The following is a 16565-nucleotide window of genomic DNA, read 5'->3' on the forward strand; positions in this document are numbered from 1 at the left end:
CTTCACTTAGTGTGATAATCTCTAGTTGCATCCATGTTGCTCTCAGCTAGATCTTAAATTGCACACACTAAAAAGGCAAAAAGGAGGAAAACAACCAACCATTCCCAACCCCATAGGTAAAATTTGCAGAAAATATATGAGGCCAGGACTTGGGACCTCATGATTTGTTTTTGTTGGTTTGTTTGTTTGTTTTTACTTTCAGCAAACATTTATAGAGTCTCTATGTGGCCATCACTGTGCTAGACTCTTTTTTTAAATTTGTGGTAAAAAAACACATAACACATAACATAAAAACACATAACATAAAATTTAACATAAAATTTCCATTTTTAAGTGTACACACCATATAGTAGCGTTAACTACATGTACATGGTTGGACAACAAATCTCTAGAACTTTTTCATCCGACAAAACCGATCTCTGTACCCGTTGAACAAGAAATCCCCACTTCCCCTCCCCGAGCCCCTGGCGACCACCGTGCTACTTTCTGTCTCCAAGAGTCAGACTACTTATATGCCCCTTAGAAGTGGCATCGTGCAGTATTTGTCTTTCTGTGACTGGTTTCTTTCACTTAGCAAAATGCCCTCAATCTTCATCCGTGTGGTAGCATATGACAGGATTTCCTTCTTTTTTTGAGGCTGAATTCAAGTTTTTTAAAAGTCAAAACTGATCCCATGTTGCAAACAGAATTATTCAGTGATTTTTTTAGAGAAGGGCCTCAGATTCTTCCCCGGCGGGTACAACCTGGATAGCCATCTTCAGTTTGATCCCAGATATATTTCCCTACCCCCATCCCTGCTCTGTACTTTTGCTAGTGTCATCAATGAAAAGTTTCTCTCAGGAACATCTACAGCATTATTTTTGCATTTTATAAGGTTTTTATTTTTTTATTGAAATATAGTTGACTTACAATGTTGTGTTAGTTTCAGGTACATAGCAAAGTGATTCAGTTTTTTTAATATATATATATATATTCTTTTTCAGATTCTTTTCCCTTATAGATTATTATAAAATATTGAGTATAGTTACCTGTGCTATACAGTAGGTCCTTGTTGGTTATCTGTTTCATATATAGTATTGTGTATATGTTAATACCAAATGCCTAACTTATCCCTCCCCCCCTTTCCCCTTTGGTAACCGTAAGTTGGTTTTCTATGTCCCTACAGCATTTCTTAAATTACCAAACCTCAGGTCAGCACCATTTCTGTCTTGCCCACATGATGTTGCCCCAACGCCTAGCACATGCCTGACCTAGTTAGGTACTCAGAAATTATTTGATGAATAGATATATAAAAACAGCAAAAAAGAACTTGAAAACAAGATTACCAGCCAGCATCCACTTGCCCAGCCTTTAAAAAAACAGTTTCTGAAAATAAGTCTCAAGAAATTAGGTTGCTGACATTAAGTTGCCATAGAAACTGGCCGAGTCCTTTCTTTCTGTGGAAAGATTTACAACTGTCCACAGAGATAAAGACATTTTAAAAAATCTGCTCATTTAAATGAAAACAGTATATGGGTTAAACCAAGACACTTTAGATTTTCATGCTGTTTTTCTGATAGAAACTAAAGATAACAGAGACCCAGTAAACATGATGTCTGAATCAACAGTGTAACCAGGATTCTGACTTGAATTCCACCGTGTGCAATCTGGGGGTCAAAATGTTGACTCACACAGAAGGACAAACGGTCTGTGATTTCACTAATGTGAGGTCCCTGGAGGAGTCAAAATCATGGAGACAGAAAGTAGAAGGTGGGGACCGGGGTCGGGGGGTGGGGTGGGGGAGGGGGAGGGGGAGTTAGTGTTTAATGAGGACAGAGATTCCATTTGGGAGGATGAAAAAGTTCTGGAGATGGATGGTGGTGATGGTTGCACAACAGTGTGAGTGTACTTAAAGCCACAGAACTGTACACTTAAAATGGTTAAAATGGTAATGTTTATGTTATGAGTATTTTACTGCAATAAAAAATGTTGATTCAGTAATCTTCCTTATTTTGGCCACCAAGTCACAACTGCTCCGGGGAAAGAGTAGAAAGAAGCTTTAGAGGTAGAAGACCTTAATTTGAGCCCAGATCTGTCCTTTATTAGTTGTGTAACTCTGGGTCCCAATTTCCTCTTGTGGGGAATAGGAGTAATTCAAGTGTCTGCTCCGTCAAGTTCCCTGCGTTCTTTTGAGGATCAAAGGACCAAGTGCAGGTCTGCAAGTGTCCAGAGAGGTCTCAGAGTCCCCTGTTGAATCCCACCCCTGTCCTGGGATTGCAAGAGTATTTCATTTGTGTATGCATTCCACTCGGTTGGTAGGGACTTCCCAGAGTGGAAGGAATGGATGCCTGGGTCGACTAGCAATGTCTGCAGTGGGGAAGCCCAGCAGCAGGGAGCAGGGAACTTGGCGATTCTGGCCAGGCTGTGTATTTGGACTTTGCTACTGCCAAGGGCCCTGGACTCTGAGATCACACTTCTGTCTCAGATATTTGATGCTGTCCCCAGTCACCTGTTTCAATCCAAATCCCTGGTGTGCCTCTTAATCTTGCAGACTTCCTCTACTCTGAGCCCACACACCTGCTGATTGTGTAGCTCTGTGATGTCATCTTTCTAGCCACACTGGCCTGACCCATCTCCTGACCCACTGGCCTGTCCGAGATGTCATCACTGCTTATGCCCGATCCCAGCTGCCTTGCTGGTGACTAATTTCCCAGAAGTGTCTGAGGCTTTTTCAGTGTTTATGACACTGTAGATAAAAGCACAGCTGACCTACTTCCATACTCTCTCAATGGATGTCACCTCCTAACATTTCTCAACTTCATCTTCTCTCCATGCCCCACTGTCACCACCCTAGTCCAAGCCACCATCATCTCTTTGGGGAATAATTGCAGTGAACTCCTAACTGGCCAAGCCTCATCCCCTTGGGTTCCCCTTCCAACCTAACTGGGTGGACCTTTCTAAAAACCCACCTGTGTTAGTTTCCTAGGGCTGCTGTAACAGACTGAGTGACTTAAAATCTGTTGTCTCAAGTTCTGGAGGCCAGAAGCCCAAATCAAGGTGACAGCAGAGCCATGCTCCCTCTGAAAGGCTCTATGGGAGGATCCGTCCCTGCCTCTTCCAGCTTCTGGTTTTGCTGGCAGTGCTCAGCATTCCTTGGCTTGTAGCTGCATCACTACAATCTCTGCCTCTATCATCACATGGCCATCTTCTCCCTTTGTGCCCTCTTCTTAGAGGAACACCAGTCATAATGGATTGTGTTCACCCTACTTTAGTATGACCTCATCTTAACTAATTATATCTGCAATGACCTTATTTCTAAATAAGGTCACATTTTGAGGCATGGGGATTAGGACTTCAGCATATATTTTTTGCGGGGAGGGGACACAATTCAACCTATAACTTCAAGCACATGGCTCCCCATCCCTCTCTCCCGCCAAACCACAAGTCCTTCACGGGGTTCCACTTGCTTTTGAAATAAAGACAGAAGTCCTTCCCATGGCCTTGAAGGCCCTGCCTGATCTGTCCCCTGAGGACTTCTCCAGCCTCATCTCACACTGTCTCCCACTTCAGTCCCTCAAGTTACCTTTCTGCCATCCATGGCCTCTTTGTACTGTTGACTTTGCCTGAAAACTCTTCTCCTTCTTCTTGCCATAGATGTCTCATACACAGCCTTTATATCTCTGCTCAAGTGTCACTTCTTCCAGGAAGCCTTCCTTGACTCCCAGACCAGGTCAGACCCCCCACTTCACAGGCAGTTGAACCACCATGCTTCTCTCTTATAGCAAAATCACAGCTGCACGGTCCCACTTGCTGTGATTGCTTGAATAGTGTCTCTCTGCCCACTGGCCAGTAAGACGCATGAGGGCACGGGCAGGGGCTGTGTTTGTTCAACTCTGTTTCCCCATGTGGACACAAACAAAGACCAACCAAATGAGAACATGCAAGGGCTATTTCTTCAGAGCATCCTGAGGCAAGGGAGTCGATCACCATCACTTGTGTTTGGCAGAGCCCCGAAGGCAGGCAGAGGAGCAGGAAAGCTTTATTTTATTTTATTTTTTATAAATTTATTTATTCATTTATTTATTTTTGGCTGCATTGGGTCTTGGTTGCTGCACGCGGGCTTTCTCTAGTTGCAGCGAGCAGGGGCTGCTCTTTGTTTCGGTGCGTGGGCTTCTCATTGTGGTGGCTTCTCTTGTTGCGGAGCATGGGTTCTAGGTGCGAGAGCTTCAGTAGTTGTGGTGCGCAGGCTCAGTAGTTGTGGCTCTCAAGCTCTAGAGCGCAGGCTCAGTAGTTGTGGCGCACGGGCTTAGTTGCTCCGCGGCATGTGGGATCTTCCCGGACCAGGGCTCGAATCCATGTCGCCTCCATTGGCAGGCGGATTCTTAATCACCGCGCCACCAGGGAAGCCCAGGAAAGCTTTATAGTGGAAAACAAGGAAGGCTCAGATATGCTCTGGTAGGAGGCTGTCAGTGGGGAAGCCAGAGGCAGGCTAGTAGAAGCTGGACACCCTACGTGAGTATGTCAGGGAGTGTATTTGGCTTTCTCTGATTGGTCCTACGTTGGAAGCAGGAACAAAAATGAGGGAAGCTGTCAGTTAGTAGTCACGTCCCCATTGCTTTGGGCCGATGGTCACACGGGTTAGTCTGGCTTCCTGGATTACTTGCTGGGTCAGTGTTCTGACTTCCTACACCTCTGACTTATGGGCTGGTTTCCTAGGTGGTGGGTCAGTGTTCTGACTTCCTACAACTCTGACTTATGGGCTGGTTTCCTGGGTGGCGGGTCAGTGTTCTGACTTCCTACAGCTCTGACTTATGGGCTGGTTTCCTGGGTGGCGGGTCAGTGTTCTGACTTCCTACACCTCTGACTTATGGGCTGGTTTCCTAGGTGGCAGGTCAGAGTTCTGTTTTCACATGTGCTCTGACCATTGTCAATTTTTTTTTATTATTATTATTTTTTTTTTAGCGGTACGCGGGCCTCTCACTGCTGTGGCCTCTCCCGTTGCGGAGCACAGGCTCCAGACGCGCAGGCTCAGTGGCCATGGCTCACGGGCCCAGCCACTCTGCGGCATGTGGAATCTTCCTGGACCAGGGCACGAACCCGTGTCCCCTGCATCGGCAGGCGGACTCTCAACCACTGCGCCACCAAGGAAGCCCTCCATTTTTATATTCAGTCTCTCACCAGCACCTTGCTTGTCACATTGTAAATATTCAATAAGTACATTGGAACGAATGGACTTGAGCGGGTCTCTTATCCCGAGCCTCAATTTCCCCCTTTTATAGTGGAGATAATAATACAACCTACTCCATCTATAGGTTGTTGACAGGTAATCCATGGGAAGCACCTGGCATTGGGCCAGGCACTCAGTGAATGAGGAATAAATGGTGGGCGTTGTTGTTGCCGTTATTGCTGTTTTAAAACAAAGACATTCCAGGCGAAACTCGTACAAAGCGCTAGAAAAGGAGAGGACAGTAACTGGGGGTTAGGAGATCCTGGAGTGTTGATAATGTGTTGGTTCTTGATCTGGGTGCTGGTTACATGGGTGTGTTTACTTTATAAAAATGCATTGAGCACTTTTCTGTACCTGTGTTATACTTCAATAGAAAGTTTACTTTTAAAAAGTGGTTGTGGGACTTTCCCAGTGGCGCAGTGGTTAAGAATCCGCCTGCCAATGCAAGGGACATGGGTTCAGTCCCTCGTCCGGGAAGATGCCACATGCTGCAAGCAACTAAGCCACGAGCACAACTACTGAGCCTGCGCTCTAGAGCCCACAAGCCACAACTACTGAGCCCAGGCGCTGCAACTGATGAAGTCCATGTGCTCTAGGGCATGTGTGCTGCAACTACTGAGCCCACGGGCTGCAACTACTGAAGCCCGTGCACCTAGAACCCATGCTCTGCAACAAGAGAAGCCACCACATTGAGAAGCCCATGCAACAAAGAGTAGCCCCCGCTTGCCGCAACTAGACAAAGCCCGCGTGCAGCAACGAAGACCCAATGCAGCCAAAAAAAAAAAGTGGTTGCTACTCCCCCAAGGTTGAGCAGAGAAGGACGGAGGGTCTTGCCCCATGACTTTGGCCTTGAGGTGTGGTGGGTGGAAGAGGTGGGGTCAGGCATGGCCGGCTGCAGCCTCTCTCTGTCCTCTGGGCTGAATGATCATGGGGTTCTGTGGACTTCCACCAGAGGAGACCCAGATGCTGAGCTGGGGTGCTGCCTATGTTCATAGCAGGGCTGTGATGAGAGATGCTTAACCAGAACCAGGCTGTACCCTCTGAATGAGGAAAATTACCTCAGAGCTCAGAAAGAGAAGTCATCCCGGCCCTAAAGGGGATCAGAATATGCTGCCCAAAAATATGCCACTTGGACTACTTTGGGCTGAAGGCAATTGAGAAACAACAAATGCAAGAAGAGTTCTCTTCTCTGCCCTTATCTGCCTAAAGCAGGTTATAAATTTCCTGCAAGAAAAGTGGTTTTCCTGTACCAGGAAGGGGAGAGCAACTCATCACTGGAGGTGGAGAGTTGACGCCAGGATGAGTCTGCATAAACAGTCCTTTCTGAAAGAACCCTCATCTTCCGTTAGTTCCCCATATATTTCCTAGTCACTTCCCCATGACCTATCACCCCCAGAAGCCCAAACCTCTGTTCCTTTGTCTAGTCACTTCTCCAGAATTTATCATCCTTTGTTAAAATGATATGTAAGCCCCCAAATTTAATTGCTTCTTTTTTTTTAAACATCCTTATTAGAGTATAATTGCTTTACAATGGTGCGTCAGTTTCTGCTTTATAACAAAGTGAATCAGTTATACATATACATATGTCCCCATATCTCTTCCCTCTTGCATCTCCCTCCCTCCCACCCTCCCTATCCCACCCCTCTAGGTGGTCACAAAGCACCGAGCTGATCTCCCTGTGCTATGCGGCTGCTTCCCACTAGTTATCTATTTTACGTTTGGTAGTGTATATATGTCCATGCCACTCTCTCACTTTGTCCCAGCTAACCCTTCCGCCTCCCCGTCCTCAAGTCCATTCTCTAGTAGGTCTGCATCTTCTTTCCTCTCAACTCCCATGCAGGTAAAATAAAATTGTACCTTTTCTCCTGTTAACCTGTCTTTTGTCAGTTTAATTCCCAGGCTCCATGAACTGAACCTAAGAGATTGGAGGAAAAGTTTTTTTCCTCCCTGACTGCTGCCTTCATCTCATCACTCTGTATTCTTTTTTCTTGAGAGCACTTACCATGGTCTGAAATTATCTGGTTTACTTCTTTGTTTGCTTGGAATGTGCTGAAAAGTAGGGGCTGTATGTGTGTCCTGTTCACCCTCAATCCTCAGGGCCTGGCACTTACTAGCACCAGAGGCCCCCGCAGTGGAGAACAGAGGGCCTGGCCTCATCTGGGAGACGTGAGTAGTCGTAAGGTGGATCAGGTGGGAGTCTGAAGTCTTACTTAAACAGTGGCCAGTGTGGTTAAAAACATCCCTCATGCTTTGTCATTCCCCATCTAGTCTAAGGGAGTCTCCAATGTCTTGCAGGACTGTGGCAAATTTGAGGACATTAAGACCTGAGATTCTTAAATGTTGGTGATTAAATTCCAAGGCCCATGGGAAAGCAACTCCTGAGTGACAAGTTAGAAAACCTGAAAAAATCTGAATTTCAACATCTAGCTGATGCCTCTGTACAGTGATATGGGTGGAAATCTAGAGTTACCCACCTTTTCCCCTTGATAATTCACTTCAGACCCAGGGTCATGTGTGGGCTGGACCTGTTTCCTTAGGGGGAATTTCTTTTTTTTAAATTGAAGTAGAGTTGATTTACAATATTGTGTTAATTTCTGCTATACAGCAAAGTAATTCAGTTATACATACATACATTCTTTTTTTAAATATTCTTTTCCATTATGGTTTATCATAGGATATTGAATATAGTTCTCTGTGTTATACAGTAGGATCTTGTTGTTTTTCCATCCTGTACATAATAGGTTACATCTGCTAACCCCAACCTCCCGGTCCACTCCTCCCCCACCCCTCTTCCCTTTGGCAACCACCACCAGTGGCAACCACCAGTCTGTTCTCTATGTCCAGGAGTCTGTTTCTGTTTTGTAGATAAGTTCATTTGTGTCATATTTTAGATTCCACATATAAGTGATATCATATGGTATTTGTCTTTCTCTTTCTGACTTACTTCACTTAGTAAGATAATCTCTAGTTGCATCCATGTTGCTGCAAATGGCATTATTTCATTCTTTTTTATGACTGAGTAGTATTCCATTGTATATATGTACTTAGGGGGAATTTCTAAGGGCAAGACAGGATACAGTACTTTAAGATATGATAATGTTAGGATAGCTTGACTTAGCATAACATGTATCTGGACTACACTTAGGATAGTAAGCACTCATATGATACCTGGCTAGGCTGGGGCACTTTCAGTAAATGAATGAACAAGCCACTAGCCTGGCTTACATGCACTGTGTGTGTGTGTGTGTGTGTGTGTGTGTGTGTGTGTGTGTGTGAAGGTTAAATACAGAAAGAGAAGAAGAAGAAGGGGAGGAGCAGGGAGAATGGAGAAGAGAGAAGAGAAGGAAACACGGGCCCTCCTGTCCCTTGAGCCTGGGGGGACTTGTAACTAAACATCCACTTGCCCGGCTAACACTTCTCAGGTCCCAGGAAAATGTTTCTTCACATCTCTTGCTCTGTGTCCTCAAAACAAAAGACAACTGTGTCTAAAGATGTGGAGGCTGTCCCTCTCCGATCCCAGACACAGGGGACGAGGGAAGATTTGAGTGGTGGGAACCTTAGGAAACAAACAAACAAAAAGACAAAATTAAGTCATCAAATCCTTTTTCTCAGATACGGTGAATATGATAGATTCTCATATAACAAAGTATTGTTTCCTGGTAGTGCTAAATGTCTGTTTTTTTCCTTTTCTTGGTGTTTTAATTTGTATTATAGTTATAGTTAATTTGTATGGACTAATTCCAGAGGTAGGCACAGAGTAGCTTGTTAGTTACAACAATTGCACATGGTGACTAGGAAAATTTGCAGTATTAAACAACTCATGTTATTTTTGATTTGTGTACATATAGGTCTAGATGTAACATGAGAGAAGTGTTATATCAATTTTTTATGTTGGCAACTAGTTAGACATTGAATATTATAATTGTGAACTGTCATGTTTAGAAAAATTTAGCAAGGTTTAATGAAATTCAGTGAATATCTTAAAACATTAAAAACTTTCGTTTTATTTAAATCATTTTGATTAAAAATTTTGGTTTTCCTTAACTATAATTCATAGTTTACCTTTTATTTGTAATAGCTGACTTTGAATGCTTTAGAAGAAAACAAGTTTGTGAAAACATACAAAAATAATTTTGATTTTAAAATTTTTTACCTTTAATATGTGTTTTTGATGAAAATATATTCAAATGTCATACTTTGAATACCGTTGCATTTTATTATTTATTCTTTATTTATGTTTGGCTGTGTTGGGTCTTCATTGCCGCATGCGGGCTTTCTCTAGTTGCGGCAAGCGGGAGCTACTCTTCATTGTGATGTGCAGGCTTCTCATTGCAGTGGCCTCTCTTGTTGTGGAGCACAGGTTCTAGGCGTGTGGGCTTTACTAGTTGTGGCACGAGGGCTCAGTAGTTGTGGCTCACAGGCTCTAGAACACAGGCTCAGTAGTTGTGGCACATGGGCTTAGTTGCTCCGCAGCATGTGGGCTCTTCCTGGACCAGGGATCAAACCTGTGTCCCCTGCATTAGCAGGCGGATTCTTAACCACTGCACCACCAGGAAAGTCCCTACAGTTGCATTTTAATTTTTAGTCCTTGAGCTCATTATTGACAGTAGAACATTAATTATGTGAAATTTTTATGATATCATTACATAGTTTTTGCTAAAAAGAAGGGAAGAAAAACAAATTCTACGAATTTAAAATACAATAATTTATGAATTATGTACATCATTGTTTTTTGTTTTTGTTTTTGGTCGCACCACATGACATGCGGGATATTAGTTTCCCGACCAGGAATTGAACCCGTGCCCCCTGCAGTGGAAGTGTGGCATCCTAACCACTGGACTGCCAGGCAATTCCCCTAATTGGATGAGTTTTTTTTGTTTTCATCATTGTTTTATTATTCATCCAAACATTGTTGACCCGGCAATACTGACATATAAAATAATAAAAGCTAGTCATTTTTTATATTTTGCCTATTTTGTTCATGCAAAAAGCCATACACAGCCTATCCACTTAAAATGTGTGTGAAGCACTTGTGTACCTCACGTCTCAGAACATTCCTGAAAGACAGGTATTGATGCTTCCTTATAGATGAGGAAACTAAGCTAAATTCCAGAGAATGTGCCAGTCCTCAGCTTCCTACTGAAATCTTCCTGGTTCCCTGCTCTTTCTACAGTTTCTGGACTAACTGCTTAATTTTGCAAGACACGGAGAGCAGAGTCCCAGTGAGATGATGGTTATTAGGAAGGGCCCGCCCTGGCCCCAGTCAATGGAGAGGCTGCTATGACAATGTATAAAGAATTCTGCAGATGTCAATCGCCTCTGCCAAAAATGTTAGAAAAAAACAAAGAAGCCATAGCTATGGTTCAGTTGCTATGAGAAGGCATTTGTCAAGGTCGGAGGACAGCACGATGTACTCTAACGCTTCTTTGCATCACTTGTGATTCACACATGTGGTGCGTGGGCCTCTGTGCTGTCACCCTGGGCCAGCAAATGCTGGGGCCGGGAGCCAGGGCAAGAATATTTGGAGAGGGAAGGATGGATCAGCTGTGTCGAATGCTTCTGCGGGGTTCAGATGAGGCCTGAGAATGTCCATGAGGCTTAGCACGTGGGGACGATGCATGTGAGTGTTTTGGGGCAATGCAGGTGGGAGCTGCTAGGTGGGAGGTGAACAGGTGGGAGGGAGACCGAGGTGGGCAGCAGGAGGGGATGCAGAGCTGCAGGAAATCTTTTCAGATGTCAGCTGCCAATGGCTTTGCAGAAAGTTTGGGTTCAGGAGAGGGTCTGAGAGGCCGAGCACCCCACTTGTGAGAACATTGATGCATCCTGGGTTTTAGTTCTTCTCCCTCAGGTCTTCCTCCAGCTTTCTGTTAGGACTGTATTCTGAGTGTTTGGAACGTTGGATCCATCGCTCCAGGCTTCAGTAATGGTCCAGCTGGCATTCTGGGTGTCCTTAGATCCCTTATGGGCGTCAGGGCCCCAATACCCGCTCCCTTAGCCTTCTCACTGGCTCTCAGAGGACAGCATGAGCCACAGCATTTTTTACCCAAATGTTGCAGGAGAAGACAATTCCTTCTCTCTGCCTTCCCTTCTAATGCCTTAAAATCATCCCAGAGATGACAGCACTTATGTCTTTTTTTTCCTCTTTGAGATTTACTTTAATGACTCAGTGGAATTGATGGCAAACATCTATTAATTCATTTGCACATAAGCCTTTGCCTGGCTGTGTCTTTGCGGGCTTTGAGAAGCATTGTAGGAAGATAAAGGCTGACATTGAGATGTGGGCAAAGCTTTCCAGTCCACCAGCACCTTCTGAGTTCATGGGCTGCACTCCCCTCTTGAACAGCCTGCGTTTACTGCCATGGATCCTCTACTGTCTAGGAAACCCTCCGTTCTCCTGTGTTTCTCCTTAACTCTTACATTCCTACCCCACTCACGACACTTCTGACACCAGATGTGTGTGGCTGGGTTTCCCCACAACGAGCAATTCTCTGCGACACCAGCTGGGTGTCCTACAGTTTAACTCAATTAAGCTCGCTGAGCTTCATACTTTGGGGATTTTTATGGAAGCTTCCTCACGTAGGCATGATCAATTATTAACTCCATTTCCAGCTCCTCTCCCCTCTCTGGGGGATGCAGGGTGGGGCTGAAACTCTGAGCTTCTAATCGTGGCTTGGTCTCTCTGGTGACCAGCCACCATCCAGGAGCCCACCAAGAGTCACCTCATTAGAACAACAGACTCCTATCACCCCCGAAATTCCAAGGCACTTAGGAGCTGGTGTCAGGAACCAGAGTTAAAGACCAAATATTAGCACAAAAGATGCTCCCTGTGCTCTTATCACTTAGGAAATGCCAAGGGTCCAGGAGCTCTGTGCCAGGAGCTGGGGCAGAGACCAATATATATATTTTCTATTATCTCACGTACACAGTGAGATTTCTGGTGCTCTGTGATGTACATGATCGTTTTGTATTTATTATTTCTACACCAGTAATATTTAATTAATTAGCTAACCAGTTAATTAATAATTTTGTTAGTCATGCCAGGCATGTAATAGGTACTCCATAAAAATTTATTGCATATAAGACAGACTGTGTACCAATATTTTGATAACCTATAAGTTCTGTGATGTCTTTTTTCTGGCATTTCTTTTCTTCCTTAATACAGGTAACTTATAAGGAATCTATGTAGTTTGCATTTGAATGACTTGAATATCCTTTAGTTCTACTTTGATTTGACACAAAGAAGCACTGGTAGGTCTCAAGTATTACCTGTTTTAGAAGCCTCCTGTCTGTAAGAGGAAACCCAATATCAAGAAATTGAAACAAATTAACTTCTGTGGAAGGAATGTAAAGAAAACGTTGGGTAGCTTGGCTAGAGCATTATCAGAGCAGTGTGTTGAATTGTAATGAAAATTTTTGATGTGCTGTTTCAATTTTCAGTAGCAAATCAATGTGTGTATAGAGGATCTTATTAAAAAGTTTATTGCGTAAATGAATAAGAAAAGTGATGTTCTAAGAGCTTGGGTGAATTCCCCAAGGTCAGACAGCTGGAAAATTCAGAGCGACGGTGAGCTCCTGTGTCTTCTGATTGTGTATCTGTTCAAGATCATGCCTAGATAAGAACATGAGGGGCCCCTGAGGCTCTAGAACAATGTCCTAGATTTGGACCTGGCCCTGATGTCTGTGGTCTCCAGAACTTCTGGATGACAGTGCCCCCCTTCCTTGAAGTTTCTCTTATTAGATGGTTTTCCCGGGTCTGATTCTCAGGGGGATATCTGTCCAATTCAAGGAGCTCCCCCCACCATCCGCCGCCACAGCACCTGTATGTTAGGGAAGAGCAGACAGATAAGAAGAGGGTGCCCTGGAGTGCGCGCTGCGGCCTCTCTCGTTATGTTGGGTTTCGTTGCTATTTCTCCTTAATTAACTCACTTAGTCTCCATTAAATGTTACCTGCAGCCCGTCGGTAAGTTGAGATGGAGATGCTCACATTTCTCGTTCATGAAAGAATCAGCCTTCTGAAGCATTTTGTTTCTTCTCTCCTCTAACATTTCATATGTGCCTGAGCAGTTCGGGGCTCTCCTAATATTTTTTGCCCCGGTCAAAAATGGGTACATTTATCAAATAGATCACAGAGTTGGTCAGATAGCAAAAACTTTAAGGATAGGTTTTTACTGAAAAATGCTCAGAAACTTCTTGGCAAGAAGTCTTTGAACGTGGGGGCAGCCCCACTGCTGACACGGGCTGTGTTGGAGCAGGTGGTGGTGGTTGTTTTTTATTCGGTGGGAGGGAGGATGTGCCTTGGGAATCCTGATTCTTCAGTGGAGGAAGCTGGAGTGGAAAAGCTGGGTCATATAGTAGTTTTAAGACACTGTCAACCCGTTTTCCAAAGAATTTTAAATTCAGGAGAGAAAACATGTTGAAAAGTAACCTAAGAGCCCAAGAGATCTTATCGGCACTTGGGGAACACACCTGTTCACACAGAGAAAGCAACTCCAGCAGTGAAGAGAGTTCCAGTCCCCTCCATGTCCTCACCAACACTTGGTATGACAGGTCTTTTTAAAAATTAGGACGTTTTCATTGATTTGTAGTGGGATTCTCCTAATGACTATGATGTTCAGCATCTTTCCACGCGCCTACGCTATGGACCGAATGTATCTCTCCAAAATTCAAAGGTTGAAACCTAATCCGAAGTATGAGGATATTAGGAGATGGGTCCTTTGGGAGGTGATTAGGTCCCTCCTAAATGACCTCCAGATCACCTCCTAAATAGGGTGGAGCCCTAATGAGTGAGATTAGTGCCCTTATAAAACAGACCTGCAGGCATCTCCCTTGCCCCCTTCTGCCATGTGAGGACACAGCTGGGAGGCGCTGGCTGTGAATCAGGAAGAGGGTTCTCACCAGACACCAAATCTGTCAATGCCTTGATCTTGGACTTCCCAGCCTCCAGAACTGTGAGGAATAAATTTCTGTTGTTTAAGCCACCAGTCTGTCGTATTCTGTTATAGGAGCCTAAATGAAGTAAGACATCCTTATTGAGAATTACAAGCATACCTCGTTATATTGTGTTTCACAGATATTGCATTTTTTACAAATTGAAGGTTTGTGGCAATCCCGCATCAAGTAAGTCTACTAGTGTTATTTTTCCAACAGCATTTGCTCACATCATGTCTCTGTGTCACATTTTGGTAATTTTTGCAGTTTCCAAACTTTTTCATTATTATTATATTTGTTTTAGTGATCTGTGATCGTTTTTTTTTTTTTTTTTTCTGCGGTACGCGGGCCTCTCACTGTTGTGGCCTCTCCCGCTGCTGAGCACAGGCTCCGGACGCGCAGGCTCAGAGGCCATGGCTCACGGGCCCAGCCGCTCCGCGGCATGTGGGATCCTCCCGGACCAAGGCACGAACCCGTGTCCCCTGCGTCGGCAGGCGAACTCTCAACCACTGCGCCACCAGGAAAGCCCCGATCTGTGATCTTTGATGTCACTACTATTATGACTTGCTGAAGGCTCAGATAATGGTTAGCATTTTTTAGCAATGAAGTATCTTAAAAATTAAGGTATGTACATTTTTTTTAGACATAATGCTATTGCCCACGTAATAGACTATGGTATAGTGTAAACAAAACTTTTATATGCACTGGAAAACCAAAAAGTTATTGTGACCCACTTTATTGCAAGATTCGCTTTATTGCGGTGGTCTATAACTAAACTTGAAATATCTCAGAGGTCTGCCTGTAGCTTTAAAGATAGGATCAATAACAGCATATTTGTACACCAATTAGAAAGATTTATTAGACAGTGAAAAATCAGTGACTGAGGGGAGAGTGATTGGAGTGATGTCCTTGAGTGTGATGGGGTCCTGTGTCCACATGGAGAAGCTGGCTTAGGTAGGATGGGGCTGGAGCATCCTATGCATAAGGATAGAAGGCAGAGTATGTGGGATGCAGGTGCTGGTGGTGCACAAATGGGTTTGGGGGCGGGGCAAAAAGCTCTCTTCTGATGGTTTCTGTTTTCTCAGTGAAGAAGCAAGTTCACCTGCTGAGGATGAAGATGTTTTGGGGTTTGAGGATTGAAAGAGTGATCTGGGGAAGTGAGAGAGAGAGAGAGAAAAGACTAGAGATAGAGTGGGGTTTCCTGGCAGGAAGTTTTACTTTGTGAAATATTTCAGACTTCAACGACCTGTAGAACGTAGCAGGCAGTGCCTGTAGTTCGATACCACTGGATCTGACCTGGGATTCCCATTAACCAAATTTGGTGTCATCATGACTCAGCCACCTGATCTAGTCACCTTGAGCCTCTTTGTAAGTGCTTACGGTATTTTTGGCCAGTGTCAGCACAGCCGAGCAGCATGATTCTCCAGTGCCCTGAATTATTCATGGTTTTGACCTATTCTAACGAGAACTTTGCCCAAAAGGCTAAATTATTAAGCACCTGGGTGCGATCTTGGAGGATGCTGCCTAGAAAACCGGGACACAGTGAATTTTCTTGCTGGTTTTGCTTCTTATGGGAGTTGAGCCTTCACTAATGACGCACAATTGCTCCCCAAATGAAAGACGGTGATGCCGAGTGGCATTAACGTCACAGAACCCAGAGGAAAGAAGCCTGACTAATTAGAGGAGGAGGGATCCCCACCTGGCCCGAAAGTCAGCGCTTTTTTAGAGCATCATGAAGGTGTCGTGGCTGATGACCACACCATTCCCTTAGCTTGTCAGGCCGAGGCGATTTCTTTTTAAGAAACATGAATCACTTCTAGCGACAGAAGAAAATGAAATTCTGGAAATAAACATGTTCAGCAGTGCCCTAGGGATCCATGAGGGCTGTTCAGCACTTAGGCAACACATATCCTGTGCATTTAGAGAAAGTGAGCTTAGCTGTGTATTGAAGTAAATAGGTAATGACCACACTGAGCTCCTTAGTTCTTGAGTCATTTTTGGAAAGCAAAACGAATACACACATCTAGATGTGAGGTGAACGTGCCAACTTTTAAATAATGGTATAGTTGTCTACTTTTAGTTTTTCATTTGCATAAAGATTTTAATTGCTGCAGTTCTGTAACTGCAGGGCAATTTAAAGACTTCATGCATATTATATGTACTTATGCAAAATTCCAGAGCTAAAATTTTCCATATAAATAACACTAGGTTTTCCTGCTTTGTAGTCAAGAATTGCTAAGGATGTTGGGTATTATTAAAAGAACATCGGGGGCTTCCCTGGTGGCGCAGTTGTTAGAATCTGCCTGCCAATGCAGGGGACACAGGTTCAATCCCTGGTCTGGGAAGATCCCACATGCCACGGAGCACCTAAGCCCGTGCGCCACAACTACTGAGCCTGTGCTCTAGAGCCCGCGAGCCACAACTACTGAGC

General features: G+C 44.3%; 1 protein-coding gene across 2 annotated transcripts in view; it reads left to right on the plus strand.

Moving 5' to 3' along the window:
- The window catches only part of LMTK2 (lemur tyrosine kinase 2), a 174792-nt gene that overhangs the window by 17082 nt on the left and 141145 nt on the right, over positions 1-16565 (plus strand). Inside the window, exon 1 of one of the 2 annotated variants that reach the window (XM_060284180.1) lies at positions 10702-10826. The exons of the other annotated variant lie outside the window; for it this stretch is intronic. The gene's annotated coding sequence lies outside the window, so the exon portion shown is untranslated. Of the gene's footprint in view, positions 1-10701; positions 10827-16565 lie in introns of those variants that run through there. 2 annotated transcript variants of the gene reach the window in all.

The sequence above is a fragment of the Globicephala melas genome, chromosome 15, assembly GCF_963455315.2.
Source record: "Globicephala melas chromosome 15, mGloMel1.2, whole genome shotgun sequence".
Lineage (NCBI taxonomy): Eukaryota > Metazoa > Chordata > Mammalia > Artiodactyla > Delphinidae > Globicephala > Globicephala melas.